Source organism: Dromiciops gliroides, chromosome X (assembly GCF_019393635.1).
Source record: "Dromiciops gliroides isolate mDroGli1 chromosome X, mDroGli1.pri, whole genome shotgun sequence".
NCBI lineage: Eukaryota > Metazoa > Chordata > Mammalia > Microbiotheria > Microbiotheriidae > Dromiciops > Dromiciops gliroides.
The window spans coordinates 23,656,768-23,675,737 of NC_057867.1; the positions used below are offsets into that span (position 1 = coordinate 23,656,768).

At 45.2% G+C, this 18,970-nt stretch overlaps 1 protein-coding gene across 6 annotated transcripts in view; it reads left to right on the top strand.

The window, feature by feature from the left end:
- The first annotated feature begins 606 nt into the window (after positions 1-606).
- Positions 607-18,970, top strand: part of FRMPD3 (FERM and PDZ domain containing 3) — a 118,586-nt gene continuing 100,222 nt past the window's right edge. For 5 of the 6 annotated variants that reach the window (XM_043974776.1, XM_043974774.1, XM_043974778.1 and 2 more), the window contains exon 1: positions 607-863. The gene's annotated coding sequence lies outside the window, so the exon portion shown is untranslated. Of the gene's footprint in view, positions 864-4,931; positions 5,031-18,970 lie in introns of those variants that run through there. The other variant, XM_043974775.1, reaches the window with a different exon arrangement.

The window sequence follows — 18,970 nt, forward strand, 5'->3', positions numbered from 1 at the left end:
GTAAAAGCTTCTTATACTACTGGGAATGCGTATACTCCAGGTTGGGAAGCCATGACATAATCCTCCCACACCATTTTACTTATTTTCATTTTCATAATTTCAGTAGGAAATTGACATCCAGAACATCTTTGTTGAAATTAATTTGTCATGAAATTCTGTCCCAGGGAACTCTTGCTCCCATTTGAAATGATTGGGGAGATGATTAGGGTACCCCCAGAACACTGAGTCTCCCCAACTTGCTTGAGGAGATTACAGAATGTAATGGTCACTTAGTGTTGAAGGAGTTGAATCTGTACATCGTAAAAAAAAAAAAAATTGCCCTCCTTTTGAATTTTACACACCTTGTAAAGAGTACGAGAGGTTGGGTTGTCATACCCTGAGTAATCTGTGTGCACATTGTAAAGTGAACTGAGAGTGAGCCAGTCTGAGTTTGCAAAAAAATCGACTGCTCCTTTAAGAATTTAACTTTAATCAATTTGCTAGCATTATAGGCCTTCGAAATCATTGGTTGGCTAAGGATTAGCCCCACCCCTGGTGGCCTATAAAAAGGCAGCCAGCTCTGCAGTTTGAACAGACTTTCCAAGAAGCCAGTCAGTAGAGAAACTGTTCGGGAAGAGTTTGGCAAGAGGAGAGGGGATTTCTCTCTCCCCTCCCTGGCAGCATCCACTGGAGCAAGAATCTCATCTGCTAGTCAAGTGAATCGGCAAGAAGTCAAGAAGGTGGAGAGAGCTGAGCTGTGGAGAGGAGCAGACCTAGGGAGCCCAGCTGAGGGCCTGCCCAGCAGAGATGGCATGCCCAAGGGAGAGCAGGGTGAGGACAGCACCAGAAGGAATAGGATATCGGGGTCCCGCAGCATCAGAGGGGTGAGTTGCCTTGGCCACATGTATCCCCTACATGTGTGTCTTCTCTGCTGGTGTATTCTATGTTATTCTGTGTATGTGCCCACTCTTCTTGCTGCTGTTGTGGGTGTTTGTGGGAGGGTGTACCTCAGGTTGATGGGAGAATGCTTTGCTAATGCCGTTAATGCTCTCCCCTTTCAGTAGCACCTTTGCTCTGAGCTTATTGTCAGTTGGTTGACCATTGAATGCAAACCCATTGGTTTGTTGGGAGGGACTCATGAGCAATGGTTTTAGGAGTGGACACCCCTGGGAGGCTCAATCTGTGAGAGATTTTGGGCTTACCCCAGAGGGGGTGCCACACTGAGAGGCTGAAAAGAGAGCTGTGGTTGTGTGTAAGTATTAAATACATAGTACGTGCCAGACATTATACTTACCAGGTGCTAAATATACAAGGACAGGCAGGAAAAGGGTCCTTACTCTCAAGAATTTTAGCTTATTGGGCATAAGAGTGGGCATGTGTTAAGGGAAAAAAAAAACCCTTTCCATATTCACATAGGCTTGGTGACATAAGACCAGGAACCTTAGAGGCCACTGAATATGACCCCTTTGTTTTACAGAGGAGGAAATCGAGGCCGAGGGACGAAGTCAGTTGCCCAGAAGTTAAGGGAAATGGCAAGTTGCCTCTGATCTGAACTAAACCGAATTTGTTGATTTAAATACTAGTAGATGATTATGAAACATTCAATTTTTGTGAAACAACCTGACCAGGACCATCGGAGCCAAATGTCCACCTCCTCCTCCTCCCATCCCTCCACCTCTTCTTGACTTGTTGGTGTGTCATTAATATAATGAAGGCATAACTCCTGCAGCCTCCAAAGTGGTGCATGAGGTGATATAGGCAGAAGGGGCTCCACCTTGTATCTGCTTTTCCCCCAGAGGATCCCTGCACCAGCCTTTGACTGAGCTGCCTGCCTCCTAGTGACCTTATCCATCCTGGGCAGCTGCTCCCCCTCATCCCCTGAGACCTGAGAGGTCTGCTCTTCACTTCCCTGATGTGAAGGGATTAGAAATGAAGTCTGAGTCATTCTCTCTCTTGACATTTCTCTTTGAGCCTGTTCAGTCTGTGCATCTTCGAGCTGGGGTGCGTGAGGGTCTTTCCTTGCCTGTCGGCATGTATGTGGTTGCATGTGCTGGAATGTGCGTGTGTCTAATTTAATCAGCATTTCTTAGGCTCGTAAATTGTTGACTCCATTCATTTTCATTCATTGGTTTGTTTGCTTTTTCCCGTGCCCAGTTGTTTTCCACCGAATGCCAGGACTTTCCATTCATCCTCTGTAAGAAGGGGGCCATTTAATGTATAGGATATGCAGTGCCCAAAGTGACCTCCCTTTGCTGATTTCAGCTGTGGGGAGGAAGGAGCAGAGACCTGGTCCTAGAGTTCAACCCTCTTGTCTGACACAAGGCCCTCTTAGGTGTCTTGGGCGTCATCTCCACAGGATTATAGATTTAGAGACAGAAGGGGCCTCGGGCCATCCGGGAGACCCCTTGTATTGGGGCTTTAAGAAAATATTGTCATTATATGCTAAGGCGGGAAACAGCTTTTCTGATACACCCTCCCCACAGGGAAGGAGAAGAGGGAAAGAGCCTTCAAACCTTGAAACCCCGAGGAGGCCTAAATGACCCAAGACTCCTGGCTCAGTACTAGATCTTGGCGTCCCTTTGGGGTGACTGTGACACTCAGGAATAGCCACTCTTTGTCTGAGAGCAGCAGACACATACAGGGATCCTCTCCTTGCCCCAGCTTCTCCCTTCTTTCTGGCACGTCGCCACCCTTCCTTCCAAATGCCACTCCTTCCGCGTTAGGGAGGCAGTCTCTGTTGGTGGGTCCCAATGCTACCCTGCCCAGGGGGATCTGGGCATGTGGGGTGGGGGTCCCCAGAGAACTAGCGCTCCCAGTCTCGGTTCTGCTGTATTTAGTATTCTCTCCGAGCCTCGGAGAGAAAAGCCCTCAGACCATCATCCATCGTGTACTGTGGTATGTGCCTAGCTCTACCCTGGCTGGTGTGTGTGTGTGTGTGTGTGTGTGTGTGTGTGTGTGTGTGTGTGTGTGTGTGCCTGTGCGCGCGCGCCCCCGTTCTCAGATGCGTGTGCATGTATGTGTGTGTGTGTGTGTGTGTGTGTGTGTGTGTGTGCGCACACGCCCTCCATCTGCTGGTGAACGCACACATACACGCACACCTTCAGCATCCTTCCTCACTCCCCTCCCTCTCGCCCAAGCAGCCGCATGCTCTAAGCAGACCTCCCCGTTAGTTGGCAGACTGCTTAGGCTGCTCGCTGCCGCCGGCCGCCGCCGGCCGGGGCTCCCCGACTCGCGCTCCTTCCAGCTGCTGCGGCGGCAGCAGTGGCGGCGGCTGCTGAGAAGGGAGAGACAGACAGACAGGCAGACAGACAGACAGACAGACAGACAGGCAGGCAGGCAGGCAGGCAGACTGGCACAGACCAGGTGCGGTGCCCGGCTGGCCGGGTTGGGCCAGGGTGGTTGGAGCTGCGCAGGGAGCGGACCGAGCTGGGGGCTAGCGTGGGCTGGAGAGTGTGTGGGGTGTGTGTGTGTCTGTGTGTGCGTGTGCGTGTGTCTGTGTGTGTGTGTTGGGGGGGGCGGTGCCCGCCCCTCCGCCTCTGCAGAGATTTTTCCCCCCTCTTTCTCAATTTGGAATTGAGAAGAAGTCCAGCCTGACGCCCGCTCCCAGCCTCCAGGTTGGAGCAGCCGGCCTGCGGCAGCGACGGGACGGGGCGGGACAGGGTTGGACAGACGGACTGATGGGCGGGCGGGACGGGCAAGACGCGACTGGACGCAACGGGACGGGACCGGACCGGACTGGGGAAGCTTCTGGGAGCCGGCAGATGTTGGCCACATCTGTGCGGTTGTTGTTTGACGTAGTCCACTTTCTGTTTATTTTTAGCGCTTTTTAAGCCTTTGCATATTGGAGGGGGGGACAGAGCGAAGCCCGTGGACCACAGTAAGAAGCCTTGGGCAAGGCTCCCCCACTCTCGCCTCCCTTTTTCCTCCCTCCTCCTCCCCCTCCCCCTCCCCTCCCCTCCCCTCCCCCCTCCCTTTCCTCCTTCGCCCCCGCCGCCGCCGCCGCCGTCCGGCTGCTTCCCCGCCAGCCGCCGCACTCCCTCCCCGCAGCCGGCGCGATGGTGAACCCCGCCGCCACGCAGCCATGGAGCCCCGCCGAGCAGCCCGCGCGCGCCTCTGCCTCCCTGCTCGCAGCCCGCCACCCGCGCCCGAGCCCCGAGCGTCCCGGGCCGGCAGCCCCCGGCGCCCGCCGCCACTGAAGCCCCGGGCCATGGCGGCCTCGTGCCGGGACCGCAGCTAGCTCGCTCGGGCCGCCGCCGCCGCCACCGCCGCCGCCGCCGCCGCCGCGGAGGACGGAGGAGGAAGAGGAGGAAGAGGGAAGACCTCGGAGACGGTAAGTGGAGGTGCGGCGTGGCGCGGTCAGGACCAAGGCCAAGGCCCGGCGCTACCAGGCGCGACCCAGCTCGGCACTGCGCCTCAAGCGCCCCCTCCCCCGGGCTGCCCTTGTAGGACTCGCCCCCCCCCACGAGAAGGGAGCCGGGGAGGGGGCTCCTGAAGATAGGCTGCCGGGGCGTGGGGGGCGCACAGGGCTCCCTGCCCGAGGCTGCTTCTAGCCGCCGCTTCTGCGCGCCCTAGGGTACCGACGGCCGGCCGGCCGGTGGGCCAGGGGAAGAGGGGCATGGGGGCACCAGCACTGGGGGGAGGGGGCGGCGCGCACAGCTTCTCCTCTTGGGCTTCGGGGCCGGCTGTGCCAGCACCTCGTTTCCTCTGGGTCTCCCTGGACGGGCGGGCGCGCGCCGAGGGTTTCTTAGGCGGCTAGCAGCCGGCCCCCGGGGGGGGGGTGGCGGGGGGGGGGAAGCGCGGTCATTATGCAGCTTCTGAGTGCGTGCGCGTCTCGCTTGCAAGGAGCCGGGTGCACAGGCTGGAGACACAGAGAGAGAGATGGGGGGCAACTTGAACTGGATTCTCTCGAAAACATGCTTGCCTTTGGCGGGCTACAAACCACTGTCTAAACATGTGCAAGACTTCTGGGGCAGCGGTCACAGCACATCTCTACCCCCGTGTGCCACATCACTTAGACTGAAGGAAGCACCACCCTGGCTTGGGAAGCCCAGGTACATAAACTCAGAGCCAGGGGTGCCCCCCCTCCCCCGCCCCAAGCACCTACCTACCTACATAGAGACTGCTGCGCGCCCCTGTCACTGATGTTTGCTCAAAGGGGGAAGGGGGTTGGGGTATGATGCAGGTGCATATGACTGCAGCTACACCACCTGCCCTGCTTGGCCATAAAAACGGAGGCCCCCAGGTCCATACAACTAACATCCCCAAGCAGGTGTAGACTGCAACGCAGCTGGCTGGCAGTGCGACGGGCGTTCCCAACACTTGTAGCCATGTCTCCACACGCCCCAGCGGCCAATGCATTCTGCGCGCCATCAACTGTCACTGAAATCTTTGCAGGGCCAAACTGTTCAGCCTCCCTCGGTGGTTGCAGCCATCACCTTTAACCCTTGCAACTACCATCAAAGCTTTCTTGGCTGCGGTGAATGTTCTCATGTCTGTCAGACTCACTCCCCTTCCCCCCTCCCCCTTCTGTGCCCCCTCCCTTTTCCTGAAGGCCCTCTTGGGTTTTTTCTCCTTGCCTGGAGGTGGGGTTATTCTCTAACCCAGTGCTGCAGAATGAACTGCCTCGGGAGTCAGGGCCCCGTGGAGAATGCAGTTCGGGCTCTCTGCCCACCCGATTGCAAAGCCCCAATAGCTGGGGGGGGGGCGGGGTGAGAGGCGGTAAGTGACATGGGTGAGTCTGGGTCAAGAGATTCGGGCGCAGTTCAGCCATCCAGAGATGGGCTCTTAAAAGAATTAATGTTTTATTGATGCTTTTCGAGGGGCATATCCAGCCCAGTCACTAAGCCACAGTCCAAATAGACATCTTCCCTTGTAACAAATATGTATGTATTGTCAAGTAAGACAAATGAACACATTAGCCATGTCTGAGAATCCATGTCTAATTCTGGAATTCTGCATCTCTAATCTAATCTTCATTTCGGAGACCCCAGGGTGACGGTTCCCCTCCTCCACCCCTCCACCCCACCCCCCTGCAGAGCTTATTGCTAAATGATCTGGAAGAATCAGTCATTGGATCAAAGATTTGGGGCTGATAAGGACTTTGAGACCATCTGGTCTAACCCCCCCCCCTCATTTTGTAAAGACCCAGGGAGCTTGAAGACTTGTCCATGATCACAAAGCTGGTATCAAAGGTAGGATCTGAATCCATGTCTTCCTGCCTCCAAGGTCAGCACTTACCAGGTTTCATGCAAAATCACAGAATTTCAGAGTTGCCAGTATCCAACTAGCCCAATTTAACCCCATATTACCCTCCCCCCAGAATTCTCATTACAGTTTGCCCAATAGGCAGTCTCTCCTTGAAATCCAGCAAATAAGGCCTACCTCCCATTACACCCTTGGATGGCTCTTCCTTGTAAGAATTTCCTGAAAACAATCCAAATCTACCTCTTTGCAATTCCTACCCATTGCTCCTGATTCTATCCACTGAGGCCAAAGACTTAAGCTTAATGCTCTCTGTTCCTCCTCCCCCCTGCCAGGGTTGAACATCCCACTCCCTTCAATTGATCCCATTTTGCTCATCCTTCTGGATACCCCAGCTTATCAGTGTCTTTCCTAAAATGGAGGCCAGACAATCACAATACTATAGGTACATTCTGACCAGGCACAACACAGAGGGACTATTCTCTTTCTTCCTGGAAGTTCTTCTATTAGAGCCTAAGAGCACACTAGTGGGTTTTTTTTTAGCCTGCGCATATCACACTTTGGACTCATTGAGCCTTGTATTGCCATGAAGTCCCTATATCTTCTTCAAACCCTTGTCCAACAGTGTCTCTCCCATATTGTACTTGGTGAAATTGATTTTTGAACCCAAGTGTAAGACTTGACATGCATCAACATTAAATTGCATCTTGTTTGATTTAGCCCAGTATTCTAGCCTCTCAAGATCCTTTGGTATCCTGATATCCATTGTGTTAGCTTTCGCTCCCAACTTTGTATCATCTGAATATTTGACAAGTATCTACACAGTTAACCCAGTCATTGATTAAAATGTTAAACAACCCTATACTGGATTGCTTTCTGTCTTGGGGAGGGGGGGAGGGAAGGGAGGGGGGGAGAAAAATTTGGAACTAAAAATCTTATGAAAACAAATGTTGAAAACTATCTTTACATGTAGTTGGAAAATAATAAAATACTTTTATTATAAAAAAGAAAACTATCTTTACATGTAACTGGAAAATGAAATACTTTTATGATAAAAAAGAATACTATCTTTACTTGTAACTGGAAAATAATAAAACACTTTTAAAAATGTTAAACAACACAGGACCAAATACACACATCATTGGGGGTACTCTACTGCACACCTTTCAAGTTGATGATTCTGCTAGGCTTGGTATCTGTTTCTTGCACTCATTTATTTCTTCTTTCTGACCAGGTGGTCTGTAGTGTACTCTTAGGACAGAATATTGCTTTTGTTTCTTCTTCCTTTACTATGCTTCTTTCCTCTGATTCTTGATTTCCTCACCTTAGTCTCTCTTCTTACCATAATGCTCCCTCATGCCCCTTTTGTAGTTGTTGTTCATTTGTTTCAGTTGTGTCTGACTCTATGATCCCATTTTGGGTTTTATTGGCCAAGATGGCTTCCATTTCCTTCTCCATCTCATTTTACAGGTGAGGAAATGGAGGCAAACAGTAAGTGTCTGAGGCCAAGGGGGCAGCTAGGTGGCACAGTGGATAGAGCACCGGCCCTGGATTCAGGAGGACCTGAGTTCAAATCTGGCCTCCGACACTTGATACTAGCTGTGTGACCCTGGGCAAGTCATTTAACCCTTATTGACCCTCCAAAAAAAGGGGGGAAAAGTGTCTGAGGCCAGATTTGAATTCAGGTCTTCCTAATTCTAATCCCAGTGCTCTATCCACCGAACCACCTACTCTCATGCCTCTTTTAGCTATCCTTTTTCTTTTGAATAAGATATTACTCTTCCAAAGCCACATTCCAGTTACGGGTTTCATTCCATCAAGTCTCACTGATACACTAAGAACTTCTGCTCTAAAATGATTGGGGGAGGGGGAAGGATCCTCATCATATTCCAATTATTGTTGGTTAGTATTAGGGCTGTGTGTTTGCGGGGGAGGGCCTTGGAACTCAATTGAGGAGTTTTAATTAAATTTTCTCTAAGGCAATTGGGAGCCATCAAAAGATCCTGAGTTGGGTGGAGATGTAATCAAAACTGGCATTTCTCCCTGCTGCTCTTTGTAAGACCACCTTATCCCTTGTGTACCCCAGCAGCTGTCTGACCCGTGGTTGCTGCTGGCCATGAAGGGGAGGATATAAGTGTGTGACTGAAAGGTGCCCAGCACATCTGGTCCTGGCTCTGAGGAGGCAGGGGACTCTACCTTCCCTATGCTGCCAGGTCTCCAGCAGGCTTCAAAGCAGCTGGTACAGTGCCACAAGTGATAGTGCTGCTGATGACAAGAGGGCCATCACTCCATTTCCACTATTTGGGGAAGAGTTAGGGGAAGGGGAAGTGGGTCCCATCCATTGTGCACCTGGGGAGGGCAGACAAGTGGATTCAAGTCCCACATGTGCAAGGAATGCTCACTCCTCAATCAAGTATTTAAAAAAAAGAAAAAGAAAAAGAAGAAAAATCAATTCAAGTATTGATTAAGCATTTACTTTAAGAGCTCCTGTCTTGAAGCAGCTTATATTCTATTGGGAACACAGCATGGAAGAAACAGATATGGATAGACATATAATTGGAAGAGGAGCAGGGAGAAGAGATTTATGGGATGGCAGATTAGAGCCAAGAGGGACCTCAGAAGTCATCAAGTCCAACCTCTTTTTTTTTTCCAGAAACTGAGACCCAGGGAGGGGAAGTGACTTGCTTATTGTTACACAGGTAGGATTTGAACCCAGATTTCCTCACTCTGAAACCTCCACTCTTTTCATTATACTACTGCCATGGGAAGGCCACTGGGCAGGGTACCTGTGGTGAGGTACTATAGCCTAGTCTGCATGAGAGAGCAGCCCTAAAGAATCAATATCTCTTTGGCTCATTGCCCCAACCCAGAATCTCCTCTGGGAAAATCTCCAAGATTCTCACCTGGGCCTCCACAAAGCTGGTTCATGGGGTCTCCATCTCATGTCTAGTGGTATCAGGACAACCCTTTAGTTCACTCCCAGAAAACATCCAAAGAATTCAGTGGCCCACTGAATTGACCACACCCACTTTCATATTTAATAGTTAACATTTCTGAAATCTTGTTAAAACACTGAATGTATGTATTCTTTTCATTTTCCAGATAAGGAAGCTGAGGGTTAGGGTGGTAAAATGATTTGCCCACAATCACGTTGCTAGCCATTGACAGAACCGAGAAGTAAACCTGGACAAATATTTGTAAAGCAAATGTGCTCAGCGCATAATAAGCACTTTTTTTTTTTTTTTTAGTGAGGCAATGGGGGTTAAGTGAGTTGCCCAGGGTCACACAGCTAGTAAGTGTTAAGTGTCTGAGGCCGGATTTGAACTCAGATCCTCCTGCCTCCAGGGCCAGTGCTCTATCCACTGCGCCATCTAGCTGCCCCGAAGCACTTTAATAAGTGCGGATTTCCTTGCTCCTCTTTCTGAGCTGATGTCTAGTGTGCTAGCTCCTGATTTTAAAAGTATTTATTGATCTCTTATTTTTAAATAACCTTCCTCCCCCTCCCACTCAGTGAGCCATCCTTTTAGAAGTCAGTAAATGTTGTGTTCCACCTCCATAGGTGCTTAATAAATGCTTGTTGGTTAATCAATTCTCCTATGTATTTTGCTTATAAGCCTTGGTCTTTGTAATTACACAGCAATTGGTTGTGATTTTTGTTGATTGCATTTACATTATTGTGTGGGGCAGCTAGGTGGCACTGCAGCCGATAGAGCACTAGCCTTGAAGTTGAGAGGACCTGAGTTCAAATCTCACCTCAGACACTAGCTATGTGACCTTGGGCAAGTTACTTAATCCCCATTGCCTTAAATATCTGGGGCCATCCTTATTTATATCTTTTTTTTTTTTTTTTTTGCGGGGCAATGGGGGTTAAGTGACTTGCCCAGGGTCACACAGCTAGTAAGTGTCAAGTGTCTGAGGCCGGATTTGAACTCAGGAACTCCTGAATCCAGGGCCGGTGCTTTATCCACTGCGCCACCTAGCTGCCCCCTTATTTATATCTTGCCACTGAACCAGCTCTGGAGGAGAGAGTGAGGTTGGTGACCTTGCACAGCCCTCCCTCAGTTAAATCCAATTTACTATAAGTCATGACATAACCTCCCAATGTCATGGTCCTCTTTGGGAATGAAGGACAAACATTGTTGAAGGCATGTATATTGTTTTATTGGCTCTCCTTGTTTCACTTCACAGCAGTATATGTCTTCCTAGACCTCCCTCTGATTTTCATATTTATAATTTTTATGGCATAGTAATATTCCATGACATTCATATACCACAGTGTGTTGAGCCATTCCCCACACAATGGACTTTGTTTCCAGTTCTCTGCTACAAAGAAAGGGCTACTATGAATATTTGGATGTATATGGGGCCTTTTTCTCTCCTCCATCTCTAGGAGTGTGTATGCCTGGTAGCAGAATCTCTAGGTCAAAGAGTATGGATGTTTTGGTCACATTCTTAGCATAATTCCACATGACTTTCCAGAGTGTTTGGACTAATTCATGACACCACTACCAAGATATTGGTGCTCCTGGCTTTCCACAGCCCCATCAACATAGACAGTTGCCAAGATGGCAAATCTGCTGAGGGTGAGGTAAAACTGCCTAATTCTTTTGATTTCCATTTCTCTTATGAGTGACTAGGAAAATTCTTTCCTGTGGTTGTTAATAGTTTGTGGTTCTTTTGAGAACCATTTCTTCATATTTTTGACCACTTATCCACTGGAGACTAGCTTTGGGTGTTATATATTTGTATCAGTTCCTAATATATCTTGAATATCAGATTCTTGTCAGAGATGTGATACAGTTATTTTTTTCACATCAACTCTACCTTTGTATGCTATTTTTGTTGATTTTGTTAGTGCACAAACCTTTCGATTTCATATAATCAAAATAAAATATTTTAACTCTTATTATCACCTCTATTCCTTATTTGGTTAAGAATTCTCGGGGCAGCTAGGTGGCACAGTGGATAGAGCACCAGCCCTGGAGTCAGGAGGACCTGAGTTCAAATCCAGCCTCAGACACTTAACACTTACTAGCTGTGTGACCCTGGGCAAGTCACTTAACCCCAATTGCCTCACTAAAAAAAAAAAAAGAATTCTCATCACATTGGGGGCAGCTAGGTGGCGCAGTGGATAAAGCACTGGCCCTGGATTCAGGAGGACCGGAGTTCAAAGCCAGCCTCAGACACTTAATACTTACTAGCTGTGTGACCCTGGGCAAGTCACTTAATCCCCATTGCCTTTCAAAAAAAAAAAAAAGAATTCTCATCACAGCTGCGAACCTACCTGATCTGGCTGTCTTCTGATTTTGTGTGTGTGTGCACGTGAGATATTTAATATTCTTATTTTTGCGTGGGATGTGATAATATTCAGGACATGCATTTATTTATTTTGAGTTTGTTGTGATGTATGGTGCAAGATACTGGTTAAATCTGGCGCAAAGTGGATGTTTAATCAGTTAAATAAATCTAATTTCTGGCGAATCTCTTTCCAGTTTTCCTGGTAGTTCTTGTTAAATAGGGAGTACCCCTCCCCAATTATTTTATATTCCTTGGTTTGTTGAACACTGTGTTGTTGAGTTCAGTCTAATTTAATCTAATCTGCTGATAGTTTTGTTGAGATAAGATCTCAAAATGCTTCTTTTACCTTTTTTTCATTATTTCTGATGAAATTCTAGATCTTATGTCTCTCCCAATGAATTCTGTTGTTTTTATTTAGCTCTAAAAAGTATCCTCTTGGTAATTTGATGGGTATAGCACTAAATTTGTAAATTAATTTCAGTAGTATCATCATTTTTATTGGTGCAACCTAGCCATGAGCACTGACTCTCTCTCCAGTTATTTAAGCCATTATTTTTTTAAAAAGTGTTTTGTAATTGAAACTACAAGGTCTTGACTGTGCCTTGGCAGACTGGCTTCAAGTATTTTATGCATTTTATAGTTATCTAACCCCTCTTCATGGTTTTCTTTTGGATTTTGTTATTGTGATGTAGAAATATGGAAATGTTATTGATATTTGTGGATTTATTTTGCAATTCACTACTTTGCTAACTCTCTGGGGTTTTCTGCATTAACCATCATATTGCCTGAAAAAAGAAATAGGTTTGTCTCCTTTACCTGTGTTTATGTCTGTTGCTATCTCCAGCATTTCTAGAACGTGGTCAAATATTCATAGGGGAAGGGTATATCCTTGATTTTCTTCCATTTTTATTGACAAAGTTTCTAGTAGTTCCCCATTGTATATGATATTAGTATTTGGTTTTAGATAAATTATTTTTATTGTTAAAAAGTCTCTCCAATTCTATACTTTGTTGGGTGTTTTAGTATAGATGGATGTTGTTGTTGCTTTTTCTGAATCTACTGATACAATCACGTGGTTATGTAACCATGAAGTTTTGGTTTTGATATGATAAATTATGTTAATTATTTTCTGAGCGCTGAACCATCCTTGCATCCTTGGTATAAATCCAACTTGATACTAATGAATGATTTTTTGGATATATTACTGTAGTCTTTTTGCCAAGATTTTATTTAACATGTTTGAATCGATATTATGGCTAGTTCAATTAATTTTTCTGAAATTAGATCTCTTTTTCATGTCTTGTTATTTTGGATATTTTAAATTATTTTTTAGTATTCCTCTTTTTAAAATAAATTCTCAGGTTTGTTGGCATCTGTGTATATTAGGTTCTTTATTTTGTGTGTGATTTCATCTTGTACATTTTTATTTTGGTGTATTTACTGTTCTTAGGTTAGTTAAAGGTTTATCAATTTTTTTCAGTTAGTTTTTAAAGAACCAGCTTTTAGTTTTATCAAACTCTATAGCCATTTGCATTTCCAATTTATCTATTTCTCCTCTAATTTAAACATTTTCCTATAGTTCTTATTTTGAGTTTATTTGTGTTTTTTCCTCTAATTTTTGAAATTGCATATTCAGTTTATCAATCATCCCTATTCTGTTAAAACTGTATTCTCAGAGATGATTTTTCTTTGGGGACTATTTTTAAGTATATCAGAAATTTCAATTTTATCATTTTCATGTTTCTTATTATTTACTGCTTATTATTCAGATGTCTTTTCCAGTACTATATTTTTCCAGTTTTGAATTTCCCATATTATAATTCTTATAACATTATGGTCTGTAAAAATGAACTTATTATTTATGGGATTTTTTTTTTTACATTTGAAGTTTTATCTGTGCCAATGGTCTGTTTTTGTAAAGGATACCATGCGATATATATATATATGTGTGTGTGTGTGTGTGTGTGTGTGTGTGTGTGTGTATGTATATATATTTAAATTTGTTCTCATTCAAAAGATTCCATAAGGGTTTCTTTTCTGACTCTAACAGTTGTTTCATTTTGATATTTGTCTTTCCTTTAGATTTTTTCCCACTTCTCTGAAGTTTTCTATAATTATTATTACATTGTTGTCTTTTTGCAATTCACTTAACTTTCCCTTTATGAGTTTAGCTGCTGAGCCAGTTGGCCCAGGTAAGTCTTTAGTTCATTATCTTTGGTTTCATTATTTATTTTGGTTCATTATCTATGGTTTCTTTGAATATTCTCTGATTACTTTCCCTGTTTATCTCTTAATATCACCTATTTGTAGTTTAACCTGATTGCAACATTCTTTTGAAATTTCCCTTCCTTTGGCTTTGAGGATGCTGGTTGTCCTCCTACTTCTGTGACCAATCCTTCTCTATCTTTTCCTTCTGCTTTTCACATGTGGGTGTTACTGAAGGGTCACTTCTCCCATCTGTTTATCTCTCTACCTTCCCTACCTCTAAGATCTCATTTGGTCTCAAGGCTTCAAATACCACTTGTATGCAGAGAGTTCCCATTTTTAAAAAAGCTCTTGTCCTGACAGAGCTACTGAAATGATATTCCTGAAATAGTGACCTGTCCATGAAACTCTTCCTACTAAAAATATTCCATGTCTCCCTAGGGTTTCTAGGATAAAACAAAGACCTCTACGGTCTATCTCCCTCCTTCCTTTTTCATCTGATGTCATATAACTCCCTATCTCTCTATAAGACCTCCCATATCCTACACGTACCTTTGTCCAAGAGGTTCTTCATGTCTGGAATTCACTCACTCCTCATCTCTACTGCATAGAATCTCAAACCACAATATAGATGCCCCCTTTTACCCAAGGCTTTTCCTGACACTACCCACTCAGTTATAAGCACTTTCTCCCTTTAGAAATTGCTGTACATTAATCACTTTACAATAGCTTTTGCTCATTTTTGTACAGCTTACATCTTCTTCCGGTGGAGGGCTAGAATTTTGGTTTTTATTACTGTATCACTGTGCTTAGTACAGTGCCTTGCATAGAGTAGACACTTATTAATAAATATTGATTGAAATGGATCATACTGGCCTCTTTACTGAGCCCTAGTTCATTTCCAATCATATACTAAATCCTCAAACTCAAAATATCTAAAACTAAATGCATAAAGTTCTCCCTCAAACTAGCTTCCCTCCGGACATCCCCATTTCTATTGATGGCACCACCATCCTCCCTGTTAGTTACCCATGCTCAAAAACTTGGAGCTATTTTTTTGTTTTTATTTTTGGGTGGGACAATGACAGTTAAGTGACTTGCCCAGGGTTACACAGCTAGTGTCAAGTGCCTGAGGCCGGATTTGAACTCAGGCCCTTCTGAATCCAAGGCTGGTACTTTATCCACTTTGCCACTTAGCTGCCCCCAAAAAACTTGGAGCTATTTTTAATAAAAGGTGGTTCTACCCACTATCTGTAAAAGACACTTTGCCCTTTCCTACCTTTTAGCTCACTATCCTGCTAGTCTTCCTTCCTCTGGATCTAAATAAAGCCTATTCATCCTTCCATCCTGAGACCCCACATCCACCTCTATAAAACCTTCCCTGACCACTGCAGGCTTACATAATTCTGCCTGCTCTGAATTCCTATAACAATTATTGTCTCCACCACTCACTGGGCAATTCATCATGTACTCTCTTTTCTGACACATCTCCTATTGTCTTGAGCTGTTATTTAAATCTTGTATGTTTTTTCACTTTGCACTTGTTTATGCCTTGGCTTCTGACCTAGACCCCAAATTACTAGAGAACAGGATCCCCAGTCTCTACTTTTCACTCTCCCCCCATGGGGCCTAGTACAGAGTTGAGTGCTTGATAGATGCTTTCAAAATAAATGGCCCATTTGATTGGCTGCAGGAGATAATGGGCATCTGTTAACAGGCAGCCAGTATTTCTTTTCTTTTTTTTTTTGGTGAGGTAATTAGGGTTAAGTGACTTGCCTAGGGTCACACAGCTAGTAAATGTCAAGTGTCTGAGGCCAAATTTGAACTCAGGTCCTCCTGACTCTAGGGCTGGTGTTTTAGTCACTGTGCCGTCCAACTGCCCCACAGCCAGTATTTCTTGAAGCATCACCTCTGTGAATAAAGGAGACCGAGGGACCACTGCTCTCATGATCTGCTAAGGACCAGGCAACACCACATGGCCACCATGGAGTGATGGATCAATTAATTATTCAACATATGTGAGACACTGTGCTGGGCACCAGGGATACAAACAAAAAGAAGGTTTGAGGAGTTTCCATTCGTAACATTTTAGGTGTGCCAGCTTTGTGTGAGTGGGGGAGATGCAACGTTAGCTAGTCACTCCTGGGGCTTTACAGTGTAGTGTAAGAATGAGACACCACTTGGGATAATTATCAGATGTAATTAGTGCATGAGAAATGCATTGAGGGGTAAGTGGAGAGTGTTAACTACACACAATTAAAGAGCATCATTAGAAGTTTTTTTTTTGGACGCACAGAAGAAAACGAATGCAGAAATGCAAAAATTGCAGTTTTCTTACTCCCTTGTTCAATTTAATGAAATACATATTTAAAGACAAACTGTATGAAGAAATTCACACTTTCTTATAAGGCCCTCCTTTGTTCTCTATGTGTTTATGGGAGAAGTTGACAAATTTCATTTTAGATATTTTGAGTTTGAGGATTCAGCAGATAAAGAAATTTCATTAAAGAAAAAAGCATTTGAGGTTCGGAACTCAGAGCTTGATGAGGCTCCAGGGGAAGGAAGGTTGGTATAGATCAGGGCAGTAGGAAGTGGGCTTTGGAAGAGCTTTTGGAAGGTAATGTGCCCTTCCTGCTCTGTGGGCCCACTAGTGAGTAGTCAAACCTGTGGGGTTCAAATTTTGGTTCTCTATTACTTGGTCTCACACTTCTATGAGAGAGAGACACAGAGACAGAGAGACAGAAAGACAGAGAGAGACAGAGAGAGACAGGGAGACAGAGAGAGACAGAGATAGAGAAAGACGGAGAGAGAGACAGACAGAGAGAGAAAGAGACAGAGAGACAGAGACACAGTCACAGAGACACAGACACAGAGAGAGAGACAGATACGGAAACAGAGAGACAAAGAGAGAGACAGATACAGAGACAGAGAGAAACAGAGAGACAGAGACAGTCAGAGACACAGAAAAACAGAGAGGCAGAGACAGAGACAGAGGGAGACATAGACAGAGACAAAAAGAGAAACAGAAAGAGACAGAAACAGAGAGACAGAGACAGAGACAGACAGAGACAGAGACAAAGACAGAGACACAGAGATAGACAGAGATAGGGGGAGACAGAGACAGAGAGACCAAGAGAGAGACAGACAGAGACAGAGAGAAACAGAGAAAGACAGAGACAGTCAGAGACACAGAAAAACAGAGGCAAAGACAGAGAGACAGAGAGGGAACAAGAAAACTTTATTTTGTGGATCAGTAGGACAAATGTGAGTGATTTTGGACCATTCCTTGGAAATTCTCTGGAAATGAAAGCCATTGATTTGTCTGGCAGGCAGGGTAGAAGACTCAGCATATCCCATTGATAGAGGTGGCAGCTATCACTAACAGTAATAATAATGATAAGCCATATTTATATAATGCTTTAGAGTTTGTGAAACACTTTCCCCATTTTATAGATGAGGAAACTGAGGCTCAGAGAGGTATCTCCCAGTGGTTTGCCCATGTTCAATAAGCTAGTAAATGTCTCAGGCGGGAAATGAAACTAGGTCTCCTGATATTCAATTCCACCATTTTTGCTCTCTCCCCAACACTGCCACCAAATAACCACAGTGAAGATTCCATTACTGGTTGGACATCATCTCCCTATTGGCCATTTTGGTTCAGTCCTTTCCTGTCCAGAGAAAACAAGCAAAGTTAAGAATTAAGCCTTCCTTTTGTTCTTTGTTATACCATTCTATCACTACTCTGTTTCTTCTGTGATGCCCTATTGTCACCTCGAATTCTTATATCAATTTGAACACTCTACTATCAGCAGCCTGTTAATTGCTAATGATTGCTGTGGCCTTTTTAGGGACCAACTCAATCCCTCTTTAATCTGGGCCTTCCCTTATTGCAATCCAGCCAAAAACAGCTCAAGATTTGGCCCCCATTGGATAATTAGAGAAGATAAGACCCACTGAAGAAATTAAGCTTCTAGCTTTCCCATCTGGGGTACCTGAGTTTGCCCTTCCCGGGGCCTAGCTGAGAGCCGGTCACATTGTTCAGAATGTAGCTACTGTTCAGTCAGTGGGCACTGTTGTGTATTCCTGTCCTAGTCAACCCAGCCTCTTTCTCGTTTGTCAGGAAAGCTCCTCTTGACATACAGAAGAATGAGGGGGAGCCTGAAACAGTCCCACAACCAGTCTGTCACTGCCACACAGTTTGGCGTCTGTCACCTGCAGAGTCCAAATTGGAATTGGATGTTGGGGCTGCTTGTCTTTTCTCTACTCTTCAAGACGTTTCCCTGCCTAGAATAACATACAATTTGACACATCTGAGGTGAAATTAATTTGGGGTGATTCCTGGAAATGGTAGGGCTGGACTGACCTCTCACCCAAGCCACACCTTGTCACCTGCCTACCTGTGGGACATTTTGGAACCAGAGAATCGGAATTAGAAGACTTTAGAGCTAGAAGGGGCCTTAGGCTATCTGATCCAACCCAAACTTGAACAAACCCACCACCTCCCAAGGCACCCCATTTTTCCTGTTATCACACCTAAATTTGAGGTTTCACAATTTTTACTTGTTATTACTAGTTATGTCCTGGGGTCAATCAGAACAAATCTAACCCTTCTTCCCCATGACAACCCACAGACAGTCATCCTGTCTGCACGCTCCCCCCAAGCCCAGGTCTTCTCCAGAATAAGCATTCTCAGTTCCTCCATCCAATCCTTATGTGGCTTGTACTCAGGGCCCTTAACTATCCTGGTTACCCTGTTCTAAACACAACGTTTAATTAATGTCCTGACTAAAACGTGATGCCCAGAATCGAATCAAACTCAACCCTTTAGATCTGTAGTTTGACCAAAGCAAGGCTATCACCTCCCTAGTCTTTGGACACGGTGCCTCTCAGCTTCTGAGCTGCTGCATCACACTGTTGACTCACTGAGCTTTCCAAAGGCCACTAAGATCCTGGGTCTTTTTTAAAGGAGGATTGCTGCTAACCATCTCTTGCTGTATTGGTTTCTTCCCCTAAAGTTAAATATTTTATTAAAAACTTAACATTGAACTTGTTTAGTAATCATTTACATTTAAATTATTTTCAACATTGAAAAAATACCATCATTTTTTTCCAGGTACTCTCTCTCTCAGTCCTTATCTGAATCCTTTATTTGCCCGTTCACATTCATTCTTATTTCTTCTAGTTAGTGTTTACTTAATTCTTCTGGTTTGGCTTCCCTCCCCGCCTACTTTGTATTTCATAAAGGTCTTTCCAGAGTTTCTTTGTATTCCTCACACTCATCAGTTAG